We start from the raw sequence: 12,401 nt of genomic DNA on the forward strand, positions 1-12,401 counted from the left end.
GAATAGTTTCAGAACGAATGGTACCAGCTCCTCTTTGTACCTCTGGTAGAATTTGGCTGTGAACCCGTCTGGTCCTAGACTTTTTTTGGTTGGTAGGCTATTAATTGCTGCCTCAATTTCAGACTGTGTTATTGGTCTATTCAGGGATTCAGCTTCTGCCTGGTTTAGTCTTGGGAAGGTGTAAGGTGGTTCATTGGTAGAATTCTCATCTGCCACGCGGGAGGCCTGGGTTTGATTCCCAGCCAATGCACCAACTTTTAAAAGACATTAAAGTAATATTAGAGATATTTTCAGATACTACATAGCAAATTTGACGTTTCTCTCAACAGTCAAAAATAATTGAAAAGAATAGATTAAGTTAGTCACCTGAAATCTAAAGTAAATATGTAACAAAAAATATTTTTTAAGGTTTCAAATATACTTTATTTTTTCAATACTGCCATATTTTAATTTGGTTCACAGTGTTTTTACCTGGCATTAATTATGAGTTGGTTTTGAAACAATTCAGTATTATACCAGCGGGGATGATAACTTATCTCTCTATTGATTTGGGGTGAGATTCTGCCAACAGAGGGCAGGTTCCATTATCCTCCAATTTATGTTGCTCTTATATCCACATAGTGATACAGAAATTAGCTCCACTAGCTAACACAGCAATGCCATATTTGTCATGGAAATCAGGTGTATGTTTCTGGTGGCTCTGCTTTGCTATTATTTGCTAAATGCTTCAAACTTGACAATGACTTAGTGTGGTTTTGGCCAAGGGAAACATCATGAAACTGAAGCTAGAACAGCAGCAATGGCAGTTGCTGGTTTGGGGCAACTTTGCTTCACATACCCTTGTTTCAAAAAAAATTTTTTCCCCTCGAGACAGAGTCTTGCTCTATGGCCCAGGCTGGAGTGCAATGGTACAATCTCGGCTCACTGCAACCTCCGCCTCCTGGGTTAAAGCAATTCTCCCTGCCTCAGCCTCCCAAGTAGCTGGGATTACAGGCACCTGCTACCACGCCCAGCTTTGTATTTTTAGTAGAGACGGGGTTTCACCATATTGGCCAGGACCAGGCTGGTCTCAAACTCCTAACTTCAGGTGATCCACCCGCTTCGGCCTCCCAAAGTGCTGGGATTACAGGCATGAGCCACCGTGCCCCATCGTGCCCAGCCTCACTCATAGCACATTTATAACCCCAGCTGCTGGGAGTGTTGGCTGTGATGGCTCTCAGCTGACACTATCCTAAGGCATCCTACTGAGCTTAAAGCAGCTGCTTCACGTATGTTTCTCAAGCAGCATCCTAAGATGCTAACCAATGGTTCAATATGGGAGTATAAAGCCTGGCCACTTCAATTACACATTTTTCAAGTGCCATCCCAGTTTCAGAGTTTCCCATGAGAACTGCTGAGACCTCTGTTGCAACTGTGTTATGATTTAACTTATACCTCTGCCCAAATTTGCTTTCTTCATTCTTTTGCAGGTGTTGTCTCTAAAAGCACTCCACTATAATCCAGGTCATGCTTGCAATCTCCTGTGTTCCTTTTTTAATTTCTTTCTTTCTTCTGTTTTTGAGACGTAGTCTTCACTTTGTCACCCAGGCTGGGATGCAATGGCACAATCTTGGCTCACTGCAACCTCCACCTCCCAGGTTCAAGCAATTCTCCTGCCTTGGCCTCCAAGTAGTTGGAATTATAGGCACCTGCTAAGTTTTGTAATTTCTGGCTAATTTTTGTATTTTTATTAAAGATGGGGTTTCACCATGTTGGTCAGGCTGGTCTCAAGCTCCCAACCTCAGGTGATCTGCCCGCCTCAGCCTCCCAAAGTACTGGGATTACAGGCATGAGCCACTGTGCCCAGCCAATCTCCCATGTTTCTGAGTCCCTGTACCAATTTCTGCTTCTAGAGAGCCTCCTACAGTGGTGACTTGAGCAAGTTATCCATTGTGCAGCAATTTGTACCTCAGCTGTAAAATGAGGTTAATAATAATAGTACACATCTTTTAAGAATGTTGTGAGGATTAAATGAGTTAATATTTCTGAGGCTCTTAGAAAAGTGTCTGACATGTAGAAAGTTTAGTTCTTATTCTGAGATGTTGATGCCATCTGAGATAAAGATATGGCAGTTCTTTATATTTTCATAATGGGTTGTGTCCATTTTTCACAGCAATCCATCACTACAGTTGCAAAAAACAAAATATAATCCATACTAATGAGAGGAAATATACAATGTTTTCAGGCCTATCCAATGTCTCTGTCAGTAGAGAAGTGATTGAATAAATTATATGTTTAGACCATCAAACATTTTGTAGCTCTTTTTAAAAATTAACTTGATTAGTTAAGAAGTGATTGAATAAATTGTATGTTTAGACTATGGAACATTTTGCAGCTATTTTTAAAAATTAGCTTACCCGACAGAAGCAAATTCAATTTCTCTCTGGGGGAATGCATCCTAAAATTGGGTCTCAAAAATCCACTGGTAGAGACCCAATGACTGTGAGCTTTCACATAAAGTCACAATACATACTAGAATCACAATAAAATGTAAGAGAAGTAACTTTATTATGTTTAAAAAAATAAAAGACAGATTTGTTTGTTGTTTTTTTCCCCTACTGAAACAGGATCTCACTCTGTTGCCCAGTCTGAGGTGCAGTGGCACAATCATAGGGCACTGTAGCCTCAAATTCCTGAGCTCAAGCCATCCTCCTGCCTCAACCTCCTAAGTATATTTGTCTAATTTGAGATCCAGAAAGAGGAAATAAAAAGACTGGGGAAAATCCAAGATAAGGAGACAGTGGCTGAGACTTTCCAAAAATACTGAAAGACACCAAGCCCACATTCAACAATTTAAGGTGGCAATTGCTTTATTAAGCTATAACCAACCAGGAATTGCCAGAAAATATTCACGAACAGATTGTCACTGAGATATATTTGAAAAGTCATTTACAACTACGAATAAAGAGAACTTTGATTTTTCTAGAAGCATACTATGAAATGAGAGTAAATGTCAGATTTTAAGCTATTTTGTTGATAAAATGAGTTTATGGAGAACATTTTGACATATTTTACTCAACTGTATTTTCATATATCATTCATATAAACTGTATTTTCATACCCTCTATTTATGAGTAGAATAAAAAACTCATAGCAAACTAGGAATAGAAAAAACTTCCTTAATTGATAAATTAATTTGATAAAGAGTATCTAAGAGAAACTACAATTAAGATCACCTTACCCCTAAGGCAAGGATATTGATTCTAATCACATCTATTTAACATTGTATTTGAGGTCCTAATCCTAACTAGTGCAATAAAGCAAGGAAAAGAAAAACAGAATACAGATTCGAAAGGAGGAATATAATTGTTTTTATCTCTAGATGACATCATCATTCACCTAGAACACCCAGAAGAATCCAAGAAACAACTACAATAAGTGAATTTACCAAGGTAACAGAATACAAGGTCCGTTTACAAAAAATCAATTTTATTTCTACATACTAGCTGTAAATACCCGAGAATATACTGTAAAATACTATCAACCACTGAAAAGCTAAATTTTTAAAAAGTATTTATAAATAGCATAAAAAGAATGAAATACTTAGGAAAAAACCTAACAAAAATTGTGAAAGATCTTTACACTGAAAAGAAAGAAATTAAAGAGATAAAGTGTTCGGGGATAAAAGAAATTAAAGAGAACAGAGTAGGCATACACTATGTATATGGATTAGAAGATTCAATAACATTAAAATGTCAAAACTTCTCAAATTCCCAGGAGAAAAATAAATCTTTTTTAAAAAGATATTTACAATTCTGAGATACATGAAAAATCAGAGGACCCCAAATAGCCAAGATGATTTTAAAGAACAAAGTTAGAGAATTACACTCTCTGATATCAATATTTACTATAAACATACAGTAACCAATACATTATGATATTAGCATAAGGATAGACAAATAGATTAACAAGACAGAGTCCACAAACAGACCTTCATCTATATATTCAGTTGATTTTTGAAAAAGTCACTAAAGCAATTCAAGGGGAAATGGATCTTTTTAATAAATTGTGTTAGGACAATGTTTAGAGAAAAAAATAAACTTTGACCCTCATCTGATACCACATGCAAAAAATTAATTTGAGATACATGATAGTGAAATGGAAGGGAAGTGCTGGGGAGGGCATGATCCCTGGCCAGGGCTCCATCCCCTGGCCTGTGCCCACAGACCTAGGTGAGGACAGGCATTTTTGTTTTTCTGCCCAAATGTTGCATTTCCCAAGACCACCCTGGCCTGCCATGTACCCATCCTGTGCCTATAAAACCGGCCGCCCTCCCCCACCAAGACTCTAGCAGGCAGACATACAGGCGGCTGAACATGGAGGGGAGTGCAGAGGAGCGCACTGGCATAGAAGCACACCAGCAGGCTCTCAGGCCATTGACCACAGAACAATGCAAAGTTTGGCTGGGGCAGTCAAGAGGAAAGCCCAGGCCGGCGCAGAGCTGTCTGACTCCAGGGGAAAACCATCTCCCTTCTGGCTGCCCCATCTGCTGACAGCTACTTCCACTCAATAAAACCTTGCACTCATTCTCCAAGCCCACGTGTGATCCGATTGTTCTGGTACACCAAGGCAAGAACCCTTGGGGTACAGAAAGCCCTCTTTCCTTGAGATAAGGCAGGCGTCTAATTGAGCTAACACAAGCTGCCTACAGACAACTAAATTAAAAGAGCACCCTGTAACACACACTCACTGGGGCTTCAGCTGTAAACATTTACCCCTAGACACTGCTGTGGGGTCAAAGCCCCACAACCCGCCCATCTGTATGCTCCCCAAGAGGTTGGAGCATGGGGCGTTGAAGAAGTGAGCCATTCCCCCATCTCATGCCCTGTGAGAGGGACAAGGGAACTTTTCCATTTCAATAGTCCTAAATATAAAAGTCAGTATCACAAAGCTTCTATAAGAAAATATAGAAGAAAATCTTTGTGATCTTAGGGTAGGCAAAGGTTCTTAAACAGGATGTAAAACACACTGTGCATAAGAAATTGTAAGTTGGACTTCATAGAATTAAGATATTCTACTCATCAAAAGAAACTTAATGAAGGGTAGGCAAGCCACAAATGGGGAGAAAATATTCACAATGCACATGTCAATGACAAGACTCATATCCAGAGTATATAAAGAATTCCCTTAAGTCAATCAATTCAATTTAAAAATTGGAGGAAGATTTGGACAGGCACCTCACAAAAGATGACATCTAAATTGTTGAGAAGCATATGAAATATAGTCAACATCATTAATCACTAGGGACAGAAAAATTAAAAACATAATGGGATGCCACCACATATCCAAAAGAAGAGCTAAACTTAAAAAGGCTCATATTTTCTTGGGAAAGATGTGTAGCAGCTAGAACTCTTCTACACGGCTGGTGGGAGTGTAAAATGGTGCAAAGACTTTGTAAAACTTTTGGCAGTTTCTAATAAAAATAAAACATACACTTACCCAATGGCAATTCCATATCCAGGTATTTATCCAACAGAAATGAATTCATAGGTTCACCAAAAAAAAAAAAAAAAAAGGAACTAAAATGGGCTGGGCACAGTGACTCATACCTGTAATCCCGGCACTTTGGGAGGCTGAGGTAGGAGGACCACTTGAACTCGAGCTCGGATGTTTGAGACCAGCCTGGACAACATAGTGAGACCTCATCTACATCATTAAAGAAAAAAAAAAAACACCTAAAATGTTTATAGGTTCTGGGCTGGGCATGGTGGCTCATGTCTGTAATCCTAGCACTTTGGGAGACCAAGGTGGGCAGATCATTTGAGCTCAGAATTTCAAGACCAGCCTGGGCAACATGGTGAAACCCCATCTCTACTAAAAACACAAAAATTAGCTGGGCGTGGTGGCACGTGCCTGTACTCCCAGATACTCAGGAGGCTCAGGCACGAGAATCACTTGAACCTGGGAGGTGGAGGTTACAGTGAGCTGAGATGGCGCCACTGCACTCCACCCTGGGCAACAAAGTGAGACTCTGTCTCAAAAAAATAAAAAAGTTTATAGGTTCTTTTCACAAGAGATTGAGCCAGATAACAACCCAAATGTACAATAGTAGGAAAACGGATGAAGAAACTGTGGTAGGCCCGGCACAGTGGCTCACGTCTGTAATCCCTGCACTTTGGGAGGCCTAGGCGGGCAGATCACCTGAGGTCGGGAGTTCAAGACCAGCCTGGCCAACATAATGAAACCCCGTCTCTACTAAAAAATGCAAAAAATTAGCTGGGCATGGTGTTGTACACTTGTAATCCCAGCTATTCAGGAGGCTGAGGCGGGAGGTAGAGGTTGAACCCAGGAGGTAGAGGTTGCAGTGAGCAAAGGCAGGAGAATCGCTTGAACCTGGGAGGCAGAGGTTGCAGTGAGCTGAGATCATGCCACTGCACTCCAGCCTGGGCAACAAGAACAAAACTCCGTCTCAAAAAAAAAAGAAACAAACAAAATATGATATATTTGTACAGTGGAATACTACTATGCAATAAAAAGAACAAATTACTGACACACACTACAGTATCGATGAACATAAGAAATCTGTTGAGTAAAGGAAGCTAGTGTGAGTACACATCATGTGAGTCCATTTGTATGAAGTTCAAGGACAGACAAATCAGGTCTAGGTGATAAATCATAATTGTGATTGTGGGAGAGGGAGGGGTGGCTGGGGCATTATAGCTTGGTATGGACTGAAAAAGGTCATGAAAGAATTTTCTGAAGTAATGGAAGGTGTTCTTGATCTTGATCTGGTTGATGGTTAACTGAGTGCATTTGTCAAAAATCGTAAAGCTATAAACTTTTAAGATCCGTGTACTTTACATGTTATAAATTATATTTTGTTAGAGTACTATCATATAAAATAAAGTAAGCCACCATTTATGAGGGGTAAACCTCATCATATTGACTAAAAGTTAACATTAAAGAAGGTTTCTTTGTAAATTTGATCTTCTTTAGCACTTATTCAAGACTGGTCTAATTGTGTTTTATTTGCAAGATATTATAAAGTTATCAACAGACCAGGAAATTCTCAGCATTTACAAGGACTCTCAGATTTACTTTGGAATCAGAACATAGTGTTCTCTGTTAGATTTCACTTTCACTTTCAGTTCTAGATTCCTGGGTTTCTTTATACATAAAAATCTAAAAACTTACAGTGAAAAAGCATTAGGCTAGAACTAAAGTTGTTGCAACATTATGTGAAATTCCCTTCAGGGAAAGAATATTTTTAATAATAATTCCCCCAAAGGAAAAATACCTCTAAGTTGATTATTAATAATAGGATATGAGAGCATACTGCTATCAGGAATTGTCAGAGTTCTGAGCCAGGAATGGGGTGAAAAACCCTCTCACTCATCCCTTGCTCATACACTGACAGTAGAAGAAAACGGGAAAGCCAAGAGGACAAGTTTGGTGGCTCATGTCTGTAACCCCAACACTTTGGGAGGTCAAGAAGTTTAAGGCCAGCCGGGGCAACATAGTGAGCCTCTGTCTCTATAAAAGATACAAAAATTAGCCAAGTGTGGTAGCCTGTGACTGTAATCCCAGCAACTCAGGAGGCTGAGGTGGGAGGATCGATTGAGCCCAGTTGGTTGAGTTACAGTGAGCTGAGATCGTGCCACTGCATTTCAGCCTGGGTGACAGAACAAGGATCTGTCTCAAAAAAATAAGAATAAAAATAAACCAAAAAAACAAAACCACAAACAAACAAACCTAGAAAACTGAAGATAGTAACGGCTATACAGTATATCTCTACCTTGTCACTTTCTTCAAAGGTTTCCTGGTGTATTTCTGTCGTGAAAAGAGTATGTGGAGCTTGGAATCCACTGGCTTGGAAGAAAATAAAAGAGTATTTGGAAAGAAAATATATTTAGGCCGTGCTTGCTTTGCCAGCACATATACTAAAATTGGAACCAAACTGAGGAGATTAGCATGGCCCCTGCTCAAGGATAACAGCTGGATGCTGAAAGAAAAAGAGGAGCTTTTGTTATAAAGTATGTGAGATATACAAAGGTTAGGAAGAAAATGCAAGGTATGTCACACCATTAAAAATGTGGATGCACGTTTAGAATAGAGAAAGCCCAAGTGGATAGTTTGGATAGATTGGCTCCATTTTTGTTAGTCAGTAAACACAGGTTTACTGAGCACCTACTATGAGCAGACACTCTACTAGTACTAGAATAATGCAGTGAACAAATACATACACATTTGTCTAGGGAAATAATTCTTTTTTTAATTGTGCAAAATATTGCAAAGGAGACATGTTAATTTGCTTTCAACCTAGTAGGTCTGACCCTAGTTCTCATAACCAGTTTGAAGAACATGGGACTCAGTCAGTTCAGGGATTTCTTAAGCCATGGTCTTTATTTGTTTTTATTTTTTTGAGATGGAGTCTTGCTCTGTCTCCCAAGCTGGAGTGCAGTAGCAAAATCTCTCAGCTCATTGCAACCTCCACCTCCCGGGTTCAAGTGATTCTCCTGCCTCAACCACCAGAGTAGCTGGGATTACAGGCACCCGACACCACACCCAGCTAATTTTTGTATTTTTAGTAGAGACAGGGTTTCACCATGTTGGCCAGGCTGGTCTCAAACTCCTGACCTCAAGTGATCCTCCTGCCTCGGTCTCCCAAAGTGCTGGGATTATAGGTGTGAGCCACTGTGCCTGGCCAGCCATGGTCTTTAAATTGGGGTAAGTGTGCCCCTGGGTGTTTACAAAGACTTACCAACAGGTAGGTGGGAGCTCAAATAGTTTGAAGGAATTAATAGCCCGACTCTCAACTTCCATGTGTAATTTCTCCTAAAACTGATCCGCCTGAAAACGAGAGCTGTCAAAGTTGCCAGGCTTGTTCTGTCTTCTTACCTCCCTTTTTACGATGGTTCTCTGTCTTCCCTTAAAAGACAGGCTCACCTCTCACCTATCATGAGTTTTAAAATGTTGTGTTTCTATGGGTGTTGAAACCTCCTGGATGATTTGGAATAATCAATCAGCATTAGTATTGAGAAAATGAATGACTCTAATATCTGAGTATAGGGTTGCTAGGTAAAATACAGGACACCAAACTGAATCTAAATTTCAGATAACTAATGAATAATTTATTAGTATAGGTAGGTATCAAATATTGTACAATACATTCTTATACTAGAAATGCATTCATTGTTTATATTAAATAGAAATTTATCTAGGTGTTCTCTGTTTTAATTTGCTAACTCTGTCGATCTTATCTGGGTACCAAAAGCTCAGTGGTTTCTAAATCACCAATTTCAACAAAATGGATTTGTCTACTGATAATTACAAATCTTCATTCAAGATCATTAAATGACTTTTGGAATATAAAACATATTTTTAAAATTGTGAAAAAATTGCCATAATAATGTTTCTTCTGGGCCTATCTACTTATCTACTTATTTCTGTGAAATAGGGTTTACACCATTTATAATCTGTAGAAATGAAAAAAAGGAACAGAATCTGGACTGAACCCTAACATACTATAGCCATAAGTAATATTCATGAATGTACACTTGAAAAACTTGCTTAAAATATAAGCTGCAACCCCCTTAAAACTGTATTTGTAACAAAATTATTAACATTTACAATATTTTTATATTGTTTTGACCAATTATGTTTTAAAAGTAATAAAAACAACATCAATGATAATGTAATCAAAGAGGAATTTTTTTTTTTTTTAAGATGGAGTCTAACTCTGTCACCCAGGCTTGAGTGCAGTGGCACAATCTTGACTCACTGCAACCTCTGCCTCCCAGGTTCAAGTGATTCTTGTGCCTCAGCCTCCCAAGTAGCTGGGACTACAGGCGTGTACCACCACACCTGGCTCATTTTTGTATTTTTAAGAGAGATGGGGTTTCACCATGTTGGCCAGGCTGGTCTCAAACTCCTGACCTCAGATGATCCACCTGCCTAGACCTCCCAAAGTGCTGGTATTACAGGTGTGAGCTGCTGTGCCTGGCCAAAGAGGAATTTTTTTGGTTTTTTTTTTTTAAACACTTAGAGCCTTATGATTCCAGAGAAAAAAATAGATTTCAATTTATAATATGTGTTTGTTTCAGATATGTGACAGAGAGATCATAAAAGATGCCCAGTATAAACATGTATTAACATTCTGTAAGGGAATTGGAATGTTCAGTGACAAAAGGCAATGAAAAAATATTTTCAGTTATTAAAGATGGCCTGACATTAATTACTTCATGGATGGTCATGTATTTCAAATGACTATGGTATTAGGATCCATCAAATACATCCAAAAGAGTGCTCTATCAATTTTTTCCCCAAAATATCTATGTTTACATTTTGTAGATTCTTGACATGTACAAAAGGTTTTTTTTAAATTGTACTTTAAGTTCTGGAGTACATGTGCAGATCTTGCAGGATCGTTGCATAGGTACACTCATGCCATGGTGGTTTGCTGTCTCCATCCCTCTGTCATCTACATCAGGCATTTCTCCCAGTGTTATCCCTCCCCAATCTCCCTGCCTCTGTTCCTCCCCTAACCCCTCACCCCCCAACATACTCTGGTGTGTGATGTGCCCCTCCCTGTGTCCATGTGTTCTCATTGTTCAACATTCACCTATGAGTGAGAACATGCGGTGTTTGTTTCTGTTCTTGTGTCAGTTTGCTGAGAATGATGGTTTCCAGATTCATCCATGTCCCTATAAAGGACATGAACTCATCGTTTTTTATGGCTGCAGAGTATTCCATGGTGTATGTGTGCCACATTTTCCTTGTCCAGTCTATCATTGATGGGCATTTGGGTTGGTTCCAGGTCTTTGCTATTGTAAACAGTGCCACAATGAACATACATGTGCAGGTGTCTTTATAATAGAACGATTTATAATCCTTTGGATATACACCCAGTAATGGAATTGCTGGGTCAAATGGAATTTCTATTTCTAGATGCTTGAGGAATCGCCACGCTGTCTTCCACAATGGTAGACTAATTTACATTCCCATCAACAGTGTAAAAGTGTTCCTATTTCTCCACATCCTCTCCAGCATCTGTTGTCTCCAGGTTTTTTTAATGATGGCCATTCTAACTGGCTTGAGATAGTATCTCAATGTGGTTTTGATTTGCAGTTCTTTAATGACCAGTAATGATGAGCATTTTTTCATGTTTGTTAGACTCATATATGTCTTCTTTTGAAAAGTGTCTGTTCATGTCGTTCGCCCACTTTCGAATGAGTTTTTTTTTTTTTTGTAAATCTGCAAAAGCTTCATCTTTTAATGTTAAGTTAAAAATGGGCAAGGGAATACAGAGCTTTTCAAAATTATTCTGGTGAATACATAATCGAAAAAGTCTAAGGCCCACAAATTATTTGCAATAATCTCAGGAGTGAGTTGAAAATGGCTTAGAAAGTCTTGAATGAAGCAGATTCAAACGTGGATTAAAATCTCCATGTGATAAATACACTTAGTATTCTGAAATAATTCCAACTGGAACTTCAGCTGCTATGGACAGCCAAGTCCACCTAAACCTGAAGATGCCTTGCTCAGTCCAAGTGTGTGCAGAATGCACTGGATGCCGTTTCCACAGCATGATGAAGTCCCAAAAATCCCAAATAATCTCTGCCTCTGGTTGGTAATTGTTTTTGATCTACTGGAAAACAGAAAATCAGATGAACTCACCCAATCCATCTGTTACCCTGGTAGGGACCGCTCTCAGATGAAGTTGCTTAAATTTACTACTTAGAGAACATTGAGGAAACTATGGCAGTGCAGTGTGACTCAAAGATGTCAGGTTTTCCTGAGAATGGCACTGCAACTCAGAAACCTGCCCTGTGAGACCAAAGGCTAAAAGGAGGGATTTTTTAAAATAGCCAACTCCACCCTACTTATTAAAAAAAAAAACAAAAAACCTCATCAAAACAAAACAAAGTATTTCACTACAGAAAATTAATAAAACAATTTCAATCTTTAAACTAGTAAAAAATAAACTGCAATAACTGCTTGATTTTTTTTCACATACCCCTGCATTTGCTTTCAACTGTTACTTTCTTGATCAGAGTAAAAAGTAAAAATAAATAGAAAGATTTCACAAAGTTTTGATTTTTTTTTTTTTTTTTTAATGCTGGACTTTTGCAGTTATAGTAGATTGAAAAACCTAACCTTTTTACGTGTAAAGTGTATGGCGGATGGAGGGTGGGAACCAGGGCACATTGACATTTTCCTGGCAGGCTGAGCAATGATCGTCCTCTCTATGTGGGTTATCAAGATTTCCTTTGACCCAAGAGCAATGAAGCAAATGTCTTTCAGTAAATGCCGCGCAGACATGCCACGGTAAAGAGTCATGCTTTTGGGTCATGGAAATCCCCGAGTGGGTCTGCCAGGACACTGAGTAAGAGGAAGTGTGTGCGTGGTTATTACCGCTGGAG

General features: G+C 39.0%; 1 non-coding gene across 1 annotated transcript; it reads left to right on the forward strand.

Annotated features, from left to right (window-relative positions):
• The first annotated feature begins 7,895 nt into the window (after positions 1–7,895).
• LOC135274657 (U6 spliceosomal RNA) lies at positions 7,896–8,003 on the forward strand. The gene has a single exon (XR_010342446.1). It is a non-coding gene; the product is annotated as a U6 spliceosomal RNA (small nuclear RNA).
• Positions 8,004–12,401: the final 4,398 nt, after the last annotated feature.

The sequence above is a fragment of the Aotus nancymaae genome, unplaced genomic scaffold (assembly GCF_030222135.1).
Source record: "Aotus nancymaae isolate 86718 unplaced genomic scaffold, 86718_ANA_hifiasm-v0.15.2.pri h1tg000012l, whole genome shotgun sequence".
Taxonomy (NCBI): Eukaryota; Metazoa; Chordata; class Mammalia; order Primates; family Aotidae; genus Aotus; species Aotus nancymaae.